Source organism: Frankliniella occidentalis, unplaced genomic scaffold (assembly GCF_000697945.3).
Source record: "Frankliniella occidentalis isolate FOCC.00 unplaced genomic scaffold, Focc_3.1 Scaffold84, whole genome shotgun sequence".
NCBI lineage: Eukaryota > Metazoa > Arthropoda > Insecta > Thysanoptera > Thripidae > Frankliniella > Frankliniella occidentalis.
Window position 1 is genome coordinate 168,922 of NW_026267213.1, and position 5,376 is coordinate 174,297.

General features: G+C 43.5%; 1 protein-coding gene and 1 non-coding gene across 3 annotated transcripts in view; both read left to right on the forward strand.

Moving 5' to 3' along the window:
* The window catches only part of LOC127749727 (uncharacterized), a 128,375-nt gene that overhangs the window by 113,937 nt on the left and 9,062 nt on the right, over positions 1 to 5,376 (forward strand). The gene's annotated exons all lie outside the window — the stretch shown is intronic.
* On the forward strand, positions 3,745 to 3,828 carry Trnar-ucu (transfer RNA arginine (anticodon UCU)). The gene has a single exon. It is a non-coding gene; the product is annotated as a tRNA-Arg (tRNA).

Below are 5,376 nucleotides of genomic sequence, written 5' to 3' on the forward strand. Positions count from 1 at the left end.
GAGTCCGTCGATACCAAATTTTCTGCAATCGGCCTAATAGTAGAGCCTGCAGAGCGTGCCAAGCACTCTGAGGAGGGGGGTCATGGGCGCTGCAGTACGTACTCCATTTAAGCTATCCTTTCTAGGTGTGGGCCTTTAATTTTCCTGTGGAGCATGGCCTTTGAACATCACCACCAATATTTCAAAAGAGTAGCATACATATGCAGGAATTTTATTAATCTACTCTATTCTTTGGCTTCGAAGTACCAGATAAGTGAGGCTTTCAAAGTATGGGTCCTATGTTCCCAACGGCTCCCCTTCTTCTGAACTCATCTCCCTTGTGCACGGAACGGTTTGAAGAAGGCATAAAAGTTCTGCTAGAGTCCTGCAACTTCGTCTGCAACGTCTGTCCATAATTTATTTATTTTGTAAAGAATTAGCCTGCTGTTAGATTGATACTTAAGTTTTGTTCTCAATACTATTGAATGATGTTTTTGAAAGGGGTATGGAGAATGCTGGATGTTAACTACTACCTATCTGAAGTCTTAATACATGGTCAAAACCCTTATGTACTTGCTACTTGATTTTATTTTACCTTACCCTCTACTTGATCCAACAATTAGAAATCCATTTTATTCATTTTGGAACAAAGTACATCATAATAAAGGTAGAACAAACTTTAATTTATGACAATGTTTACATTATTGGTGATCATGATTGTTTCATCAAAATTAGGACTTGATTGTAAATTTTAGATAGTGAAGATTTCAGACAAGCAGAACGATAAAACCACTTTTCAAATTTTACACAAGATTGTTCGTAATTTTACTTCCAATTTGTTAAGTTATGAACTGACCGTAAATGAATGATATGTTTGTTTTAAGAAATTACGAACAAATTATAGTAGAAATTTAACTCAAGTTTGTTCGTAATTTTAAGAGAAATTTTTTAACAGTGTGCTCACCACAACTTAAATCATTGCTTTGCTTTATGTAGCTGAGAAAAGTATTGTTTTCACCTTTCCAACTCCAGGTGTATAACACGGGAGGGCCTTGAGATCCCTGCTCAAGGCATGGAGAAGAGCCTTAGTGCGCCGTGTTGGAGGGTGAGGGCGATATCTAGCCAGCACTGATGTTGCTGCTGCCCCCTCTCATCAAAATGCATCTGTCACAGATCAAAAATACTAAAATAAATGTGTGAACAGCATGGATGATGCCAAATTCTGGTGAAACACCAATTGAGCCAAAAGTATTAAGAAATTGAGGACTAGGATGGTGCAATTTCAGGCCAAGTTAACAACAACAGCCCTCACAGAACATTTTAAATTTGTGAAAGTAGCATTAAATAACTAAATTAATTCAGAACAAAAGACATGGCATTTGTAATATTTTCTTACTTGCATCATTTAAGATTTCTTGGGGGAGCTGTTGAAGGCTATTTGGTTTGGCCTGAACTTGGAGCAGCCTGGCCCACTCAATTTCTTGTTTTCTGGTTCTAAAACCAGCAAGATTTCACAAGAAGGTGAGACTTTGGTGGTGTCCAGTCTCTTCTTTGTACCTGCACAACACAGAAAACAGAACAGTTAATGGCAATGCACAAAAGTGTGTAACATTCCTTCACCTCAAACGGTATGGAAAATATAACACAACAAAAGGTTATCGTTAGAGATAAACATAGGGACCAAGATGAACTGTTCACACGACACAATCACTAGAGAATGACGTTTAAGAAGGACTTCTTAGAAAAATCAGAACTGAACCCTTCTGTGTCTCTCCGTTAACTTTGTTGCAAAGCACGACTGATTCAAAATGGCAAAATGAAAGTTTCTTACTTACCCATGCCGAGCACCGTTCCGACGACATCTTTCACCAATGAAAAATGCTATTAGGAAAACTGGATTAGGAATTTTTCACGGGAATCCTACCTCCTTGGTCTTATTCCAATTGAAGGTGACTATGTCGCCGACAGCCCCTGATGCTACCATCCACTCGTTCTGGATGCGGTCCTCTTTTACAACATCGGCTCCGGGAGGATCCACCGAGAACAACAACGCAAAATGCCCAGCCATTACAATTACAATCACAACACACTGATCTGTCAAAATCACATGGCCATTTTTGAACACAGCAGAGCCTTTTAAGCAATCATGAGTGTCGACATGCGCGAACACTCAGAACCAAACAATATTCAACTTGATAGCCCAAATGAACACAAACTGCTTCAAAGTATATAATTTAATGCAAAACCTAGAATTATATAATACAATCTTACCGTTAGATTTTGATAATTTCCGTCCGGCGCAGCCGATGCGCGTCTCCCTCAAGTTGCAGCCGTTGGTACGCTTGCTCAACCCACAACAAAGCAGAAGCCACCCGAGCCTTCACCATCGCCGCAGCACGAGCTGCCCGAGCTGCCGTCCTCACCGCTTTGTTGTACCGCTCAGCTGATGCATGTTTTCTTAAATTGAATCGGATTTAAATGTCCAAACGGAAGGGGCGGAAAGATCGTGCTAAGCAACAGTATATTGAAGATGACGAGTATGATGAAGCCGTTGACTTCGGGTAAGTTTATAAAATTTATCCATTAGAGCGTCTGATATTTATACCACGTTTGTCTTGTCGGTTTCGTAGGGAGACTTTTAATGTGGACGATGTGGACACACTGAAGGTTGGCGACGTAGACACTCTTTCTGCTGCCAGTACATCTCGCCCTGTCGTTGGTAGTAGACTTCAGGAGTATTGTCAACTGATACTAAGGTATTTACAATTACAGTTGTGTCGGTTCTCTCATACTGTGTGTTTCCTCAGGTTGAAAGAGAAAGTTAGCTGAAGCCTGTGCTGCAAATGGCTCTGCGGCTACGACTTCTTCTGTGCAATCAGAACAATCATCTGCTGGAACAGTGATTAGCAGTAGTAAAGATACCCCATTCTTCCGGTCCGCCATCTTGATACCCCATTCTTCCGGTCTGATAATTTGGTGGGATAATGTCCTGCTCGCCATCTTGGAGGGCTGTAACCTAACCTATTTTTGGGGGGTATTTTGGGTGTGCCTAACACATACCTAATTTTAGGGGTGTCTGACGAGAGCCTAACCCAACCCAAGGGGTGGGTCTTATCATCCCCTAACTCAACCTAACCTATCGAGGATTGGCCGAGGGGCGTAAGTGACGGGGCCTAACCTAGCCTAACGAGGATCGCCCGAGGGATGGTGGTCAACCCTAACCTAACCTATCGAGGATTGGTGGAGGGGCGTAAGAGATGGGGCCCAACCTAGGTCCGCACTGTGACGGGTCTCGACTCGTCGCAAATGAATGGTATCTTTGGAGCGTGTAACCTAACCTAACAGCGTGCCACCATCTTGGTGCCCCATTCTTCCGGTCTTGTCAGGCGTTCACCTCAACTTATGTCCCCCATTCTTCCGCTCTTGACTCGCATCAACCTAACCTAAGTCCTGGCTGTTAACCTAAGCTAAGGCCGTAAGTGTCGCTAACCTGGAAACAGGTTGTAACATGTCGCCCGACACCGGCCAAAATAGCGCCTAACCACCGCCCGGGTGAGGTGGCCGTCGAGGAGTCCGCCCGCGCACCGAGTCCGCCGCCCGCGAGGTAGTCGCCGCCTGGGTCCCACCGTCCGCCCGGGTCCCGCGCACCGGTTAGAACGCGTCCGCCCGCGGGGTTGACGTCAAGGAGTCCGTCCGGGTCCCGCCCGCGCACCGGGACCGCCCAGGGTGGAACATGTTTAAGCGCAAGAGATACATAGTCACGGTGTCAGGATGGCCGAGTGGTCTAAGGCGGTAGACTTCTCGTCTGCTTCCCCCATGGGATCGTGGGTTCGAATCCCACTCCTGACATTGTTTTTTTTATAAGCAGCATTTCCATGCGCGCCCAGGAGGCATGCTGCAACGCTCGTTAGAATTTTTTTGCGGTAAATCCTTCCCCCAAGAGAGGCTTATGCAAAACCGTAATCTTTTTCCGTTACAAATTTTTTTGTGTGTGTTACAAATTTTTGTACGGAGCAAAATTTTTTATGTTACATTTCTGTAAATAACAACATTTTTTGCGTGTAACAATTTTTTTTGTGTTACAATTCTTTTGGTGTAACAAAATTTTTGTGCAACGATTTTTTTTCGTGTAACAAATTTTTTGAGTTACAAATTTTTTGCGTTACAATTTTTTTTGTGTAAGAATTTTTTTTGTGTTGCAATTTTTTTTTGTGTGTGTAACAGATTTTGGCGTAACAATTAATTTTTGTGTAACAAATTATTGTGTTAGATTTTTTTTTGTGTCACATTGTTGTTAAGGGATTTTATTTTTTACGTTCGCAACAAGTTTGCGACCCTGGAATAACACACGTGCGTTTTTTTCCAAACATGTGTTTGAAAAGTTTTCGCACTATCTCGTCGTTTTTAACGGGGTTCGATGTAAACAATTTATGGACAAAGGAATGCAGGGAATATCCGTGAGCTCTGTGTACAAGGTACAGTACGCAGTACTCCCCACACACCATAGAGTCAACAGCTTGAAGACTCGTGTGATTATATGTCCATTTTTTACAGAGTCTATTGAGAAATCTTTTGTGATGCGCCACAAGGGGTGGAAAACCGTACGAGTCCCAGTATTCTCCTACGCCGTGTTTATCAATGTAAAACGCTACCCAGTGTTGTCCTGGCTTGGATATGGAGTCTGTATTGCAAATGAGAAGAGCAGGGCGTTTGTGAAGGGCGCGTGGCAGAGTATCGGCGGCAAACACGCCCTCAAACAGAGGAGAGACATGTTTATCGCGGCGCATGAGAGTGTCAAGAGTAAGTCCGTCCATTTTTTTAGACGTTGTAGTCCACAATGACGTTACGGTCTTTGTCGATTTCAATCAAATTCTGAAATTCTGCGTAGACCACGCAATTTATAGCAACGGGCAGTGGTTCAGCGAACCGGAGATCAAGGCGCAGTGAGCCATGTCTTTGCAAGTTCCAATGTGGCTGACTAGCTGAGAGATCGGGTGTCAGATCGAAAGCATAGAGGGTCGTGCCTTTAGCATAGTCGCCATAGCTGATATTGTTCCCGTCGTCTTTCCAATGAATACCCGTACCACTGAACAACGTATTGTAGGCCTCAACATAGAGATCATTAGAAAAATCTGGAGTCAGTGGCTGTGATGGCACATTTTCTCCATCTTTCTTCAACTGCAAGTGATTGAGGTTAAAATCTTGGAAATTGAACGGATTGAGTTTATAATCTCCATTGAACGCACTGTTGTCAGTGAGACCCAGAAGAATCCTCGTAGGCATTTGATTAAGAAAGAGGTTATCTACTGTTTTGTCTCTCAAGCCTTGGGCGATCGTTACGGTTTTCAAATCGACTCGCGTAAGGGGGTACTTGGCGTGAGCCTTTTCCAAAACTTG